Raw genomic sequence first — 18,822 nt, 5'->3', positions numbered from 1 at the left:
CTGCAAAGGCAAGCAGAAGAGAGAGAAAGAAGCAGCAGGGAGATGGAACACATTCAGAAATAGAAAGAAGAAGCTTGTGTTCCAGAAGAAGAGAAGATCCCACCGAAATGACAGAAGCACTTCTAGAGAGAATAGGATGGTATGAAGACAAAGAAACAACTTGAGCAGGTTATGAAAAGGACTAGAAGGAGGGAAGCTGAAGATACAGCTGTCAATCTAAGAAACGGACATATAGGCAAGGGAGCTAGCAATGGAGGAACAACATCTCCACTTCCATGTGAGACAAACTCCAGGGAATGGAGAAACAGCAGCCATCTTAGAGTCACTGTGTTCCAGGTACTCCCCAGGCTATAATCATAATCAAATGCAACAAAAATTTTTCATGAAGTTTGCCTGGTGGACAAAAAATATCTTTCAGATATTGTTAAATTTAAGATCAAGCCAAATCAGCAGGAAATTATCAATGGGAATCTTACAAAAGCAGTTTCAGCAGAATTAAGAGACAGAAACAGGATAGGAGCTAGTTGGGGGTTCATCTAATGGTAAGGGAACCTGTGACAAGATTATTACTTTGAAAAATGTGAATGAGAGAGGAGGAGGTAGATACTAGACTGAAGATGTAAACTCAAAGGAGAGTTGTGTTTCTTTGGTTTGGCTTGGTTTTTAGAAAAAGAAGAGGTTTAGCATATGTGTATAGGTTAAAGGCAAGAAGACAGTAGACAAGGAAAGATAGAAGCTACAAGAGAAGCAAGAGATAACTGAATGAGGAAGATTCAGGAAAAAGTAGAAGATAGGTATATGGGGAGACTGTCTTTGAATAGAAAGAAAAAGAACTCACTCTGTGAATGATTCTATGAATCATTCTATGCTTCTGGACAAAAAGGGCTGTTAGAAAATCTGAAGTAGGTGATGGACATGAATTTAATGGAAGACATGCTTATGTCTGAGTTTTCTCTGTGTGCTGGAAGGCAAGGTCATCAGCTAAAGGAGGGGTGGGTGGGAGCCAGGAAAGGTGGAAATGTTGGGAATACATGCTAAGAGAAACTAGATAGGGAGATGGCAAAAGACAAGTAACAATGACAAGCAGTATTAAAGTTTTAATAAATATTATTGGATACAACAATTCATAATTTATACATATATATTACCCTGTGTTATTAGATATTAGGTAATATATTTCAGAATATTTGGTAAGACATTGACTTGGGTTTGATACAAATACGTAGACTACGAGGTTACTTCTTTGACATGATAAAACTGTAGGGCTTTATACCAAAAATGCCTTTCTTACTACCCCAATTTCCTCCATTAATAATTCACTCATTTGTTATGAAAAGCTTTTCAATTCAAACAATTTCCCCCTAAAATTCCCCTAAAACCTTGAGCATTATTAGCTGAGGACAAAGTCCTGGAGTAATGGAAGACTACTGTCTTCAACAAACAGCTCGTCCCTAGGGAGAGAAACCAGGAGGGCTTTGAAACAGGATTTGGAGGGATAGACCCTGAAATTGGACAAATAGCACTGTATTTTGATGGGGGCTACTTTGGTTTTCAAATCTTTTACTACAGTGAAAATCTGAGGTTCTTACCTAAGAACAATTTGATAAACAGTTAACACACTGAGATTTTTTTTTTTAACGTCAGAATTATTTTTCCCAGAGCTTATCCACCTCTGTTGAAGTCATGGATATATTTGTCTTTGGATTTCTTCTATTGTGTAGACGCTACTAAGTGTCATCCGTGTGTGTGTGTGTGTGTGTGTGTGTGTGTGTGTTTCTCTTCACTGAATCTACAATACAGGAAACATTGATTTTGTTGTCTAAAAGAATACTATATCCTCAAGAGAAATGATAACTTGCCATTTATTATGAAATCTGACCTCTATGTTACAGCAATGAAACTGCTGAAGATCAATGTGATATCTTGGGGAAAAGAAAAACAAACAAAAAAAAAACATTAAAAATCAAAGTTGATGAAGGTCACTCTATCTTATAATTCTCTTTTGTACTATTTCCAGTCACCAGGAGAAATTAAGAAAGGAAAGACTAACATTTTTATTCCTTCTCTGAGAAACAATGACCCTAGAGCAGACTTCCTGTTTTAGCAGAATAAAACGGTGAGTCTATGGCTATACACAGCAGGAGAGCTAAAAGACTTTGCACAGTTAAATTGGGATGCATCCCAGAGAACAGGCTTGGGAGATTTAAGGATGAGGCCAAGTACTTGCAAAGGTAATCACATTTGCATTAATGCAGAGCAAAAAAGTGAGAGCAGCCTGAAGGATGAGATAGAAGTAAAATGGAGTGAATTAGAAGTTGAAACATGGAATAAGAGGGGGCCTTGTGACTATAAACCTCTAAAAATCACATATATTGGGGGATGGCCTTCCCACAGTACTGGGGTAGTGGACGCAGCCCATTTTATTCCAGTGTCATAGGGCAAGATGACTTCAATTGATATCTAGGTTATTTCTCTAAGTTACAAGCTTCATGAAGTTTTAAATCACTAAAAAATTTTAACTTAGTTGGGATATCAGTGCCTTATTGGTATCATATGTTACACATTTTATGTTACTTTCTAGTAGCTCCCTTTTTTTCGTGGGGGGGAGTCACTATATTACACATTAAAAATGCAAATGAGTATTTATGTGGCTCATCTCCACTTAAGGAATGTAACTCCTCAACTCAGCTTCAGCTCACATGTTCTGTATCTTGGATCTCACTGCAATGACTAGTGAGCGAACTGAAGAATTTTCTGGAATGTGGTTAGTTTAAATACAAATATCTAAATACTATGTCTAATATAGACTTCGGTAAATGTTACCCACTAATAAACATCATTATGCCTCGTGAGAACTGTGTGATATAAATGGATCCCAAACTAGTTCATATTATACCTTATTTTTTTTCAGTGTTTATTACATTGTTCAGCAGGTATTTTAAAAGTGAATATTACATGTGAATTTCAACAGATTTGGTATTGGCATCCGTATTTCTTAGAGAAGAAGAGAGAATAAAATTTTTAGGTAATTCAAACAAAACATACACAAAACAAGCTAATACATTTATTAAAAGTAGCTTGTTTAACAGTGAAGAAAGGGAGATTTAAAAATTATCTAATCAACTTTATAAAATGACAAACATGACAGATGAGTTTCTTACTACTTTCCTTCATATTTTTCTACAGACTCCTCCCTCCACACCCCCCCCCCCCCGCAAATTATGACTCTTTGAAAGAACACACATGCATTTATCTTCAGTCAAGAGCCTGAGTCAAGTCTGGAAACATAGACTTGGTGGTTGTGAGGTTAAAAAAAAATAAAATTAGTTCTTAAAACAAAATAATAATTTGCTGTGTTTCCTTGATCTAATTTCTCTTAGGGTTCATACCTCATATTACCTCACAGATAAATTAGGAAACAAACGCCGTCTCCTATTTTACAAAATTGTAAGCTTAAAATGAAAACACTGCTCAGAATCTCTCAGTGAATAGCTCTACTCCCCATAACTAAACTAAGCATTTGAGATAATGCATCGACTCTTCAAGATCATAGTTTTGTTTAACATACATAACAACAATGCAGTGAGTGATACCTTGGGGATTCCCCATTTCTCTGACGCACATGTATTTATATCAGAGTATATGAAAAAAGGTTAAAGTAAAACTATCATATAAATATTTATTTAGGAGAATTTATTTTTGAAGGTGGTAAAAATGAAGTCTTATGCTGATAAAAGGGGTGAAAAGCATTGTCAACTGAGTCAATATTTGAAGAGGGAGGGTGAATACCAACTGCCAATTTGCTAATCAGCTTTCATAAGTGTCCAAGATGACTGTCTTTCATTGAGAATGCATTTCAGTCTTTGTTTATTAAATTTCAGATGGTTTACTAAAACTGCCAACAAGAGGACTAACTGATGCCAATTATAGCGTCTTTCTCAGAGGAATTGGAATGAGTCCACACATTCATTTCACACACGACTCATCTGCCCTCAATTTAATAATGATGATTAGCCACCTTGATACCATTATAGATAAAAATACAATCCCTGATTTGTCTTGTATAATATCTCATCTGACATTAGATCCAGATATTAGTCATACTGATATAACAGATTTCCCAGAATTTGGATTTAATTTTCAGTTTTCCCAGTATTACCATCTCTGTAGGAATGCAAAATTCAATTTCATAAGAAACAAGAATCTAATTTTAAAATATTATCGAAATGCTACTGTTAAAAAAGTCTTTTTATAGAAAATTCAAAAATAACACAAGCTGTGCTACTATAGTGCACATCTGAATTGACAACGCAAGAAGCATGATTTTAGTCTAATTCTGGATGACAGTTGCTATTTATGATGCTGCTTTTTTAATGTAAATAACTGATCATATCCCCAGAAGTTAACATCCTACTTCACCAAGCCCTATTGAAATACTCACTCCTACATATGAACGTCCTGCTTCTTCAAGCCTTATTGAAATACCCACTTCTATTTAAAAGCTACTACATATCTCTACAACATCACAATGTTTTTATTCTTATAGGCAAAGAATGAACTTCTTAGACTGCAAAAAGAAAGTCTCTCCCTCATATATTCTTAATAAAAATTGGTAGGATTATGCCTTAAAATGAAGTAAGAGGACAGAGGATAAAATCTACCATTTATCATATTCTACTATATGCCAGGCATTACACTAAGTATTTTATATGCATTGTCTAATTTAATCCTCAGAGCAAATTTATGTTGAAGATATGGTGATCTCTTCTCAAAGATGAGTAAATGGAAACTAAATCTCTGGTGACATCATTATGCAATGGAGAATAGAGCATAGAAATGAAAGGAGGCCTGGGAGGATGACTTGTAGCAACTACAGAATTTAAATGGTGGATGACTTTGCTTTGAGTGTAAAGGTTTTCATACGAGTTCAAGTAATTATATACATGCTCAAGCAAATGTAATGTCAATTGGGTTTCTTGTTTTTTACTTGAAAACGTGAAGAAATTTAATTTATTTATTTCGGTTCTACATACAGTGTATGATTTTGGTACAAAGGGTAGGCAGATTTTCTCAGCTAAGTAAAATTATGTTTTAAATCCATTATCCCACTATCACCCAAATGCCTTCTTGGGAACACAATGTACACAAGCAAAGTCTAGTAAAAAAGGAGCCAGAGTCTAAATTTCTAAACATTTAGAAGAGGAGAAGATCCTGGGGATCAAAAGTGGTCAATGCTACCTGAATAACAGGGAGACTATCAAAAATCATAGTCAAAATTGTTGCTTGCAGGTTACAACCATCGCTTCTCCTACGTTAAGGTTATTTACACCTTCTCTTTTTCATGGAATTTGCAAAATTTGGAATATTGAAATGCCTTGTCTCGCTTTGGACTAATATTTATACTTTATCCTATAGAATCAACTCTTCCTAATAATAACATTGTATGAACTCTCTTGTGATGCAAACCATCATATTATCTAAAATTTTTGTATTAGTAGACTTTAATCCATCATTTGAAAGGGTGCACTAATGGGTTAGGGCTAAATTTATTTTAAAAAATAATTCACTTCAAATAATCATTGTATATTAATAACTCCCTAATAGTTATTACCCTTTTACATGTCTCCAAAATAGGTTTTAAAATTTTAATTGAGAGCGTTGAGAATGTCCTTGCAGAGTTCAATGGGTTTGTTAGTGAGTGTTTCAAGTATATTTCAGTTTATATCTTTCTGCATGCCTCATCTTTTTAAAAGTAGATCAAAAATATCTTAATAATAAAACAGATATGCCCATAGTATCTGCATGGTTTCTAAAAGAAAGGTAGTGGAGAAGCAAAATGAGCAAAAGTCCCTAAGCAGGATAAGTGCTCACCTTATATAGTTCCCAGACATTACAAAATCAAATTGAGTTAAAAAAGATGAACTATGCTTTTGAAAACTTAAATCAGCCATTGTTTTATTTAAGAATTTGCCTGCTGGATCAGTCTTGCAAATTCAAATTTGTAACAACAAGAGCAACAAAATCAAAATACACAAGTATATGTCTTTGACTTTAATTCTAATTTTACTAATTTCACTCAGAGCAATCGTTCACCTACTCTGCTCTTTGCCTGTTATTGGCAGGTGATGGTACCATTTGTGTCCATCTTTCTATTAATTTCCAGCTTAAGTAGAAGAAATCCCTTTGTCCTGAGAACCCTGGCATAAGTTACTGAATGAAGAGTACAGGCATACAAAAGGATTTACTTAAGGGTCTAATGAAATCTGACAAGCTTTTCTAGGAATTTCAGGATAATTTTTTCATTAATTAAGATCTAATATGGAAACATTTGCCAAGTGATTTCAAGAGTTATGTTAATGAAGCCATGAAAATGTTTGATGTCTCCATAGATAAGGAAAATAACGCTATGATACAGAGGAGGGATTTTTTTTTTTTTAAATGCCATCACACAACTTTGGACAAATGAATCAAGTGAATAAATGAATGAATATACAAAGAATTGAACGAAGGTTAAGCTTAGCATGGGAAAAGAGAGTTTAATTATAGTAAAGGCCTTTTAAAATATCAAATATCATAGCAGAGCTGAATCAAATGATTTTCTCCTAAGCTTATTTTTTCAAAGACAATATGTATCAGACATTGTACATTGTATCCTGAAAGCCTTTTTTTTTTTTTTTTTAATATTACAAAATGTCTGTAGAGAATGAAGCCCCAACATATTGGAGATGTTATTTTTAACTGTGTAGTTTATACACTGGGAATTTGACATAAAGAAAAAGATTTCACTGTTGCAGTAGAACATCATTTTGAATGTCCAAAAATCCTCAAAGGACTTGGTAACAAGAGCCACTCAGTATAAAATATTCCATGTACTGTGATATACTGGGAACTGTTCACTAATGAGAAGCAGAAAATAATAAGAAATAAATGTAGGTGCTTAGAACATTTGCCGGAATTGCCAGAGGGATAAAGGGAAACTCTGATCCATATGTTATGGGAAAGAATAACAAGATGTTTGTCTAAAAGCAACTTTTATCAGAATTGACTTAAAATATCCACCTATTTTACATCTAGCTTCAACAGACTGTTTCACTTTTAAACGACTTCAACATGAGATCAACATTTATGACAATAAATATCTAAGGCCTGAAATAATCACTTAGCTGGTTAAATCAATAAACAGCAATATTAGTTTAAACAAGGAAAGGAAATATAGTGATTGTATGATATGCTCTACAAATTTGCAAGTCATTAACAACTTAAATATCACTAATAAGGATGAATTTAGTGATAATTGAACACATTTACTAAAAAATGGGCAGTTTATTTCTAGGAAATACTTCCATCATCAATAATCAGCATATGTCAATCTTCTCATTTATAAATATATTTTAACTTATTTATTTAATTTATAATCTAATCTATATATATGCAGTATAAATACATTTTTCTTCTAATTTCTGTGAAACCTCACATACCTTTCCCATAAAATATCCATTAAAATACTTTTTATGTACTTGGTATAACTGGTAATATTTATGTAGAAGTAACTGTAACTTTGCTTTTCTTATAATTTGGAGAAGAAATTTAGAATTCAAAGGAGACTTTTTTGATTGAATAAAAATAAAGAAAGGTTATATATGGAATAATGAAACTTTAGAACAAAAACTCAGTAGTTAAGGTACAATAAAAGATAATAGGAAATTCTTACTGAACAATTTTACTAGCCTCTTTGCATCTTTATGATAATATACAAAATATATTTAATGCATTTTACACTGATGTTTTATACCAGACATAATGGTGACTACAATAGTATCCAATAAGAATATAGAGGCACTAGGCTAAGGACTGTAAATGCACATTAATCCTCACAACTTAACACATCTACAGTTAAGCCCATTTTACAGACATGGACACCAAGTTGTAGACATGATAAAAGAATATGATGTTAGTTAATTAGAGGCACTAAAGCAGGGATTTTTAACCAACGCTGTCTGAAGCCAAACCCTCTGTTCTTTCCCTACCATACTGCTTCCTGCAATTACTTATTCCACAAATGTTTATGGTTTGTCTAGTATGAATCAGGCATCATATTAGGTGCCAGGTACTATGCTAGGTGCTAACAGCTAAGGAGGTAGAATGTATGCAAAAGAGTATGCACTTTGCCACTAGACAAACTTGAATTTAAATTCCAGTTCACCTACTGTAAGACTATGGACTGATTATGTAACTTGTTAGGGTTGTGGTTCCTCCTTTATAAACTGGAAATGACAATGGAATCTTCTTCATAGTGTTGCTATGAAGATTAATTGTTATGAGCGTTAGGTACTTAGCACAGCGCCAAGACATGATATATGCACACACAATAGTATGTGTTATTGGCACTTCAAAGAGTCATTATGAAGGTTAAATGAATTGGCATTATCAAATTTTTGGCACATCAAAAATATTGGTTTTAAACTGTCCCATTCTACTAGAGAAAGATATAATACATACTTATTGGATCAAATAATTATCATTTTCTACAACACTAAAACCATGGATGATAAACAGGAAATTATAGACATAGTTTATTGAAAACATAATTATTATAGACTAAACTGCTTATGAATCCAATCTGTTTTATAGATTATATGAAAATAAGTGAATAGAAAATTATTATCTAGAAGAGGCTTTTCTGCACATTAAAAATAATGTCTTGGGCTTCCCTGGTGGCGCAGTGGTTGAGAGTCCGCCTGCCGATGCAGGGGACACGGGTTCGCTCCCCAGTCCGGGAAGATCCCACATGCCGCAGAGTGGCTGGGCCTGTGAGCCATGGCCGCTGAGCCTGCACGTCCGGAGCCTGTGCTCTGCAGCGGGAGAGGCCACAACAGTGAGAGGCCCGCGTACCACAAAAAAAAAAAAATAATAATGTCTTGCATTTTTTGTCTCATATGTTAAGACCAGAAAGATTAAGCTTATCTTATTTGGATTCAATAAACAATATTTATTGAATGGGCATATGATTCTCTTTTCAAGATAGAGTGTGCATGTGTATGTGACTTTCCAAATTAGGCTAATTCAAGAAGAATACATATAAGAGGAAGAGAGTCAAAGAGAGAATAGAATAGGCAAAAAAAAAATTAATAATTTTGGTTTTGGGAAAATTTTTTTATCTTGACATTAAAATTAATAAAATTGTTTGGTTCTAGATGTTTTTGGCCCTGGAGTAATGGGATGTCTCGGGCAAAAATGTTAGAAGACCTGGGTCTGATTCTGCCTTTGACGCTAAATCAGTGAGAGCAAAGCTCCTCATTTCTTTGGGATCCTTTGTGTGGATAGTAGTACTGTCTAAAATGTATTGAGCACTTACCATTAAGTCATTTATTCTTCCAAGTAATATTATTCCATATTACAGATTAGGGAATTTTGGCACTGGGAAATTTTTTAAATGTCCTGAGTCCAAAACTACTTTGTACTGCAGTCTGGATTCAAATCCAGACAGTTTACTACCAGGGTTGTACCCTCAACCAATACACTGTGTAAAAATTCTGAGTTTCCAGAAACATACAGTCTGCCAAAACTGAATCAAGAAGAAACAGAAAATTTTAATAGACCAAACACTAGGAGTGAAATAGAATCTGTAATTTAAAAATTCCCTGCAAATAAAAGTCCAGGGTAGGATGGCTTCACTGGGGAATTGTATCAAACACACAAAGAAGAATTTATGTATATCCTTATCAAACTATTCCAAACGATTGAAAAGGAGGAAATACTCCCAAATTCATTCTATGAAGCCACCATCACCCTGATACCAAAGTCAGACAAGGACACTACAAAAAAGAAAATTACAGACCAGTATCTTTGATGAATATAGATGCAAAACTCCTCAACAAAACATTAGCAAACCAAGTCCAACTTGGTTTAAAGGATATATATATAAAAAGGATCATACACCATGATCAAGTTGGATTCATTCCAGGATCACAAGCATAGCTCAACATATGCAAATCAACTGGTGTAATATACCACATTAAGAAAAGAAAAGACAAAAACCACAGGATCATCTCAATAGACTCAGGAAAAGCATTTGATAAAATTCAACATCCATTCATGATAAAAACTCTTGCCAAAGTAGGTGTAGAGGGAACATATCACAACATAATAAAAATCATTTCTGACAAGCCCACAGCCAACATAATACTCAATGGTGAAAAGCTGAAAGCCTTACCTTGAAATTCAGGAACAAGACAAGGATGTCCACTCTCACCACTTCTATTCAACATAGTACTGGAAGTCCTAGCCATAACAATCAGACAAAAATAATAAATAAAATTTATCCAAATTGGAAGGGAACAGGTGAAATAATCACTCTTTCATTATACTCTATATATAGAGAATCCTAAAGACTCCACACAAAAACTATTAGTACTGATAAACTAATTCAGCAAGGTAGCAGGATACAAGATTAATTACAGAAATCTGCTGCATTTCTTTATACTAACAATAAAATATCAGAAAGACAAAGTAAAAAAAAAACAATCCTGTTTAAATTGCATTAAAAAAAACTTGTAATAAACTTAACCAAGAAGATTAAAGACCTGTATGCTGAAAACTATAAAACACTGATAAAGGATACTGAAGATTATTCAAAGAAATGGAAAGATATCTTGTGCTCTTGAATTGGAATAATTAATATTGTGAAAATGGCCACACTATCCAAAGCAATCTATAGATTTAATGTGATTCCTATCAAAATGGCCATGACATTTTTCACAGTACTAGAACAAATAATCCTAAAATTCATATGAAAATATAAAAGACCCAGAATTGCCAAAGCAATCCTGAGGGAAAAGAACAAAGCTGGAGGTATTAACCCTTCTAGACTTCAGACAAAACCAGAAAGTTATAGTAGTCAAAACAGCATGGTATTGGCACAAAAACAGATATGTTGAACAATGGACCAGAATAGAGAGGCCAGAAATAAACCTGCACACCTATGGTCAATTAATCTACAATAAAGGAGGCAAAAATATACAATGGTAAAAGTGGTGTTGGAAAGCTAGACAGCTAAATGTTAATCAATGAAACTAGAACAATTTCTCACACCATATACAAAATAACTCAATAAATAAATAACTAAATATAAGACATGACACCATAAAACCAGAAAAGAACATAGGCAAAACATTCTCTGACATAAACTATAGCAATATGTTCTTAAATCTGTCTCCCAAGGCAAAAGAAATAAAAGCAAAAATAAACAAATGGGACCTAATCAAGCTTAAAAGATTTTACACAGCAAAGGAAACCACTAACAAAACAAACAAGACAACCTATGGACTGGGAGAAAATATTTGCAAACAATACAACTGACAAGGTCATAATTTCCAAAATATACAAAAAGCTTATACAACTCAATACCAAAAAAAACAAACAACCCAATCAAAAAATGGGCAGAAGACCTAAATAGACATCTGTCTAAAAAAGACATGCAAATGGCCAACAGGCACATGAAAAGATGCTCAACATCGCTAATTATTAGAGAAATGCAAATCAAAACTACAATGAGGTATCACCTCACACCGATCAGAATTGCCGTCATCAAAAATCTACAAACAATAAATGCTGGAGAGGATGTGGAGAAAAGCGAACCCTCCTACACTGCTGGTAGGAATGTAAATTGATAAAGCCACTATGGAGAACAGTATGGAGGTTCCTTAAAAAACTAAAAATAGAACTACCATATGACCCAGCAATGAGACTACTGGGCATATACCCTGAGAAAACCATAATTCAAAAAGAGTTATGTGGGGGGCTTCCCTGGTGGCGCAGTGGTTGAGAGTCCGCCTGCCGATGCAGGGGACACGGGTTCGTGCCCCGGTCTGGGAAGATCCCACATGCCGCGGAGCGGCTGGGCCCATGAGCCATGGCCGCTGAGCCTGCGCGTCCGGAGCCTGTCCTCCGCAACGGGAGAGGCCACAACAGTGAGAGGCCCGCGTAACGCATAAAAAAAAAAAAAAAAAAAAAAAAAAAAAGAGTTATGTGGGAGAGACCTTCAAGATGGCGGAGGAGGAAGATATGGAGATCACCTTCCTCCCCACAAATACATCAGAAATACATCTACCTGTGGAACAACTCCTACAGAACACCTACTGAACACTGGCAGAAGACCTCAGACTTCACAAAAGGCAAGAAACTCCCCACGTACCTGGGTAGGGCAAAAGAAAAAAGGAAAAACAGAGACAAAAGAATAGGGAAAGGACCTACACCTCTGGGAGGGAGCTGGGAAGGAGGAAAGGTTTCCACACACTAGGAAGCCCCTTCACTGGTGAAGACGGGTGGTGGCGGGGGGAAAGCTTCGGAGCCACGGAGGAGAGCACAGCAACAGGGGTGCAGAGGGCAAAGCGGAGAGATTCCCGCACAGAGGATCAGCGCCGACCAGCACTCACCAGTGCAAGAGGCTTGTTTGCTCACCAGCTGGGGCAGGTGGGAGCTGAGAGCTGAGGCTCCACATTCAGCTTCAGAGTTCAGATCCCAGGAATAGGACTGGGGTTGGATGCATGAACACAGCCTGAAGGGAGGCTAGTGTGCCACAGCTAGCCGGGAGGGAGTCTGGAAAAAAGTCTGGAGCTGCCGAAGAGGCAAGAGACCATTGTTTAGGAGTGCGCGAGGAGAGGGGATTCAGAGCACCACCTAGACGAGTTCCAAAGACAGGCGTGACTCGCGACTATCAGCACGGACCCCAGACACAGCATGAAATGCTAAGGCTGCTGCTGCAGCCACCAAGAAGCCAGTGTGCGAGCACAGGTCACTATCCACACCTCCCCTCCCGGGAGCCTGTGCAGCCCGCCACTGCCAGGGTCCCGTGATCCAGGGACAACTTCCCTGGGAGAACAACTGGCGCACCTCAGGCTGTTGCAACATCATGTAGAACTCTGCAACCACAGGCTCATCCCGCATCCCGTACCCCTCCCTACCCCCAGCCTGAGTGAGCCAGAGCCCCCTAATCAGCTGCTACTTTAACCCCGTCCTGTCTGGGCGGGGAACAGACACCCTCAGGTGGTCCAGGGGCAGAGACGGGCTCAAATCCAAAGCTGAAACCTAGGAACTGGACAAACAAAGAAAAGAAAGGGAAATTGCTCCCAGCAGCCTCAGGAGCAGCAGATTAAATCTCCACAATCAATTTGATGTACCCTGCATCTCTGGAATACCAGAATAGACAATGAACCATCCCAAAATTGAGGCAGTGGACTTTGGGAGCAACTGTAGACTTCAGGTTTGCTTTCTGCATCTAACTTTTTCTGGTTTTATGTTTATCTTAGTTTAGTATTCAGCTTTTATTATCATTGGTAGATTTGTTTATTGATATGGTTGCTCTCTTCCATTTTTTTTTATATATAGATATATATATTTTTTTCCTTTTACTCTTTTTGCGAGTGTGTATGCGTATGCTTCTTTGTGTGATTTTGTCTGTATAGCTTTGCTTTTACCATTTGTCCTAGTCTGTCCATTTTTGGGGTTTTTTTTAGTATAGTTTTTAGCGCTTATTATTGGTGGATTTGTTTTTTGGTTTGGATGCTCTCATCTTTCTTTCTTTCTTTTTTTCCTCCCTTTTCTTCTGAGCTGTGTGACTGACAGGGTCTTGGTGCTCCACCCAGGTGTCAGGCCTGTGTCTCTGAGGTGGGAGAGCAAAGTTCAGGACATTGGTCCACCAGAGAAATCCAGGCTCCATATAATATCAAATGGTGAAACCTCACCCAGAGATCTCCATCTCAATGCTAAGACCCTGCTACATTCAACGACCAGCAAGCTACAGTGCTGGACACCCTATGCCAAACAACTAGCAAGACAGGAACACAACCCCACCCATTAGCAGAGATGCTGTCTAAAATTATAATAAGGTCACAGACACCCCAAAACACACCACCAGATGCAGTCCTGCCCACCAGAAAGACAAGATCAAGCCTCATCCACCAGAACACAGGCACCAGATCCCTCCACCAGGAAGCCTACACAACCCACTGAACCAACCTTAGCCACTGGGTGCAGACAACAAAAACAATGGGAACTACAAACCTGTAGCCTTCAAAAAGGAGACCCCAAACACAGTAAGTTAAGGAAAATGAGAAGACAGAGAAACACACGGCAGATGAAGGAGCAAGGTAAAAACACACCAGACCAAACAAATGAAGACGAAATAGGCAGTCTACCCAAAAAAGAATTCAGAGTAATGATAGTAAAGATGAACCAAAATGTTGGAAATAGAATGGAGAAAATACAAGAAATGTTTAACAAGGACCTAGAACTAAAGAGCAAACAAACAATGATGACCAACACAATAAATGAAATTAAAAATTCTCTAGAAGGAATCAATAGCAGAATAACTCAGGCAGCAGAACAGATAAGTGCCCTGGAAGATAAAATAGTGGAAATAACTACCACAGAGCAGAATAAAGTAAAAAGAATGAAAAGAATTTAGGACAGTCTCAGAGACCTCTGGGACAACATAAAGTGCACCAACATTCGAATTAGAGGGGTCCCAGAAGAAGACGAGAAAAAGAAATGGTCTGAGAAAATATTTGAAGAGATTATAGTTGAAAACTTCCCTAATATGGGAAAGGAAATAGTCAATCAACTCCAGGAAGCACAGAGTTCCATACAGAACAAATCCAAGTAGAAACACGCCAAGACACATATTAATCAAACTATCAAAAGTAAATACAAAGAAAAAGTATTAAAAGCAGCAAGGGAACCCAGCAAATAACATACAAGGGAATCCCCATAAGGTTAACGGCTGATCTTTCAGCAGAAACTCTGCAATCCAGAAGGGAGTGGGAGGACATATTTAAAGTGATGAAAGGGGAAAACCTACAACCAAGATTACTCTAGCCAGCAAGGAACTCATTTAGATTTGATGGAGAAATTAAAATCTTTACAGACAAGCAAAAGCTAAGAGAATTCAGCACCACCAAACCAGCTTATAACAAATGCTAAAGGACCTTCTCTAGGCAGGAAACAAGAGAGAAGAAAAAGACCTACAATAACAAATGCAAAACAATTAAGAAAATGGTAATAGGAGCATACATATTGATAATTACCTTAAATGTAAATGGATTAAATGCTGCAACCAAAAGACATAGACTGGCTGAATGGATAAAAAACAAGATCTGTTTATATACTGTCTACAAGAGACCCACTTCAGACCTAGGGACACATACAGACTGAAAGTGAGGGGATGGAAAAAGATATTCCATGCAAATGTAAATCAAAATAATCCTGGAGTAGCAATTCTCATATCAGATAAAACAGACTTTAAAATAAAGACTATTAAAAGAGACAAAGAAGGACGCTACATAATGATCAAGGGATCAATCCAAGAAGAAGATATAACAACTGTAAATATTTATGCACCCAACATAGGAGCACCTCAATACATAAGGCAAATGCTAACAGCCATAAAAGGGGAAATCGACAGTAACACAATCATAGTAGGGGACATTAACAGCCCATTTTCACCAATGGACAGATCATCCAAAATGAAAATAAATAAGGAAACACAAGCTTTAAATTATACATTAAACAAGATGGATTTAATTGATATTTATAGGACATTCCATCCAAAAACAACAGAATACACTTTCTTCTCAAGTGCTCATGGAACATTCTCCAGGATAGATCGTATCTTGGGTTACAAATAAAGCCTTGGTAAATTTCAGAAAATTGAAATTATATCAAGTATCTTTTTGGACCACAATGCTATGAGACTAGATATCAATTACAGGGAAAAAACTGTAAAAAATACAAACACATGGAGGCTAAACAATACACTACTAAATAACCAAAATACTACTGAAAAATCAAAGAGGAAATCAAAAAATACCTAGAAACAAATGACAATGAAAACACGATGACCCCAAACCTATGAGATGCAGAAAAGCAGTTCTAAGCAGGGAGTTTATAGCAATACAATTCTACCTCAAGAAACAAGAAACATCTCAAATAAACAACTTAACCTTACACCTAAGGCAATTAGAAAAAGAAGAACAAAAAACCCCCCAAAGTTAGCAGAAGGAAAGAAATCATAAAGATCAGATCAGAAATAGATGAAAAAGAAATGAAGGAAACATTAGCAAAGATTAATAAAACTAAAAGCTGGTTCTTTGAGAAGATATACAAAATTGATAAATCATTAGCCAGACTCATCAAGAAGAAAACTCAAATCAATAGAATTAGAAATGAAAAAGGAGAAGTAACAACTGACACCGAAGAAGTAGAAAGAATCATGAGAGATTACTACAAGCAACGATATGCCAATAAAATGGGCAACCTGGAAGAAATGGACAAATTCTTAGAAATGCACAACCTTCCGAGAGGAAGAAATAGGAAATATAAACAGAACAATCGCAAACACTGAAATTGAGACTGTGATCAAAAATCTTCCAACAAACAAAAGCCCAGGACCAGATGGCTTCACAGGCGAATTCTATCAAACACTTAGAAAAGAGCTAACACCTATACTTCTCAAACTCTTCCAAAATATAGCAGAATGAGGAACACTCCCAAACTCAATCTACGAGGCCACCATTGCCCTGATACCAAAACCAGACAAGGATGTCACAAAGAAAGAAAACTACAGGCCAATGTCACTGATGAACACAGATGCAAAAATCCTCAACAAAAGACTAGCAAACAGAACCCAACAGCACATTAAAAGGATCATACACCAAGATCAAGTGGGGTTTATCCCAAGAATGCAAGGATTCTTCAAAATATGCAAATCAATCAATGTGATACACCATATAAACAAATTGAAGGAGAAAACCATATGATCAACTCAATTGATGCAGAAAACACTTTTGACAGAATTCAACACCAATTGATGATAAAAACCCTCCAGAAAGTAGGCATAGAGGGAACTTACCTCAACATGATAAAGGCCATATATGACAAACCCACAGCCAACATCATTCTCAATGATGAAAAACAGAAACCATTTCCTCTAAGATCAGGAACAAGACAAGGTTGTCCACTCTTACCACTATTATTCAACATAATTTTGGAAGTTTTAGCCACAGCAATCAGAGAAGAAAAAGAAATAAAATGAATCTGAATCAGAAAAGAAGTAAAGCTGTCACTCTTTGCAGATGACATGATACTACACAGAGAGAATCCTAAAGATGCTACTAGAAAACTACTAGAGCTAATCAGTGAATTTGGTAAAGCAGTAGGATACAGAATTAATGCACAGAAATCTCTTGCATTCCTATACACTAATGATGAAAAATCTGAAAGTGTAATTAAAGAAACACTCTCATTTACCATTGCAACAAAAATAATAAAATACCTAGGAATAAAATTACCTAAGGTGACAAAAGATCTGTATGCAGAAAACTATAGGACACTGATGAAAGAAATTAAAGATGATTCAAACAGATGGAGCGATATACCATGCTCTTGGACTGGAAGAATCAACATTGTGAAAATGACTTTACTACCCAAAGCAATCTACACATTCAGTGCAATCCCTATCAAACTACCAATGGCATTTTTCACAGAACTAGAACAAAAAATTTCACAATTTGTATGGAAACACAAAGAACTGAATAGCCAAAACAATCTTGAGAAAGAAAAATGGAGCTGGAGAAATCAGGCTCCCTGACTTCAGACTATATTACAAAGCTACAGTAATCACAACAGTATGGTACTGGCACAAAACCAGAAATATAGATCAATGGAACAGGATAGAAAGCCCAGAGATAAACCCAGGCACATATGGTCACCTTATTTTTGATAAAGGAGGCAAGAATATACAATGGAGAAAAGACAGCCTCTTCAATAAGTGGTGCTGGGAAAACTGGACAGCTACATGTGAAAGAATGAAATTAGAACATTCCCTAACACCATACACAAAAATAAACTCAAAATGGATTAAAGACCTAACTGTAAGGCCAGACACTCTCAAACTCTTAGAAGAAAACATAGGCAGAACACTCTATGACATAAATCACAGCAAGATACTTTTTGACCCACCTCCTAGAGATATGGAAATAAAACCAAAAATAAACAAATGGGACCTAATGAAAAAGGCTTTTGTACAACAGAGGAAAACATAAACAAGATGAAAAGACAACCCTCAGAATGGGAGAAAATATTTGCAAATGAAGCAACTGACAAAGGATTAATCTCCAAAATTTACAAGCAGCTCATGCAGCTCCATATCAAAAAAACAAACAACCCAATCCAAAAATGGGCAGAAGACCTAAACAGACATTTCTCCAAAGAAGATATACAGATGGCCAGCAAATACATAAAAGGATGCTCATCATCACTAACCATTAGAGAAATGCAAATCAAAACTACAATGAGGCATCACCTCACACTGGTGAGAATGGCCATCATCAAAAAATCTACAAAAAATAAATGCTGGAGAGGGTGTGGAGAAAAGGGAACCCTGTTGTACTGTTGGTGGGAATGTAAATTGATACAGTCACTAGGGAGAACAGTATGGACGTTCCTTAAAAAACTAAAAATAGAACTACCATATGACCCAGCAATCCCACTACTGGGCATATACCCTGAGAAAAGCATAATTCAAAAATAGTCATGTGTCACAATGTTCATTGCAGCACTATTTACAATAGCCAGGACATGGAAGCAACCTAGGTGTCCATTGACAGATGAATGGATAAAGAAGATATGGCACATATATACAATGGAATATTACTGAGCCATAAAAAGATATGAAATTGCGTTATTTGTAGTGAGGTGGATGGACCTAGAGTCTGTTATACAGAGTGAAGTAAGTCAGAGAGAGAGAAACAAATACCATATTCTAAC

Source organism: Phocoena sinus, chromosome 4 (genome assembly GCF_008692025.1).
Source record: "Phocoena sinus isolate mPhoSin1 chromosome 4, mPhoSin1.pri, whole genome shotgun sequence".
Classification (NCBI taxonomy): domain Eukaryota; kingdom Metazoa; phylum Chordata; class Mammalia; order Artiodactyla; family Phocoenidae; genus Phocoena; species Phocoena sinus.
The sequence above is the reverse complement of the archived record's forward strand: the minus strand, read 5'-3'. Positions refer to the sequence as shown.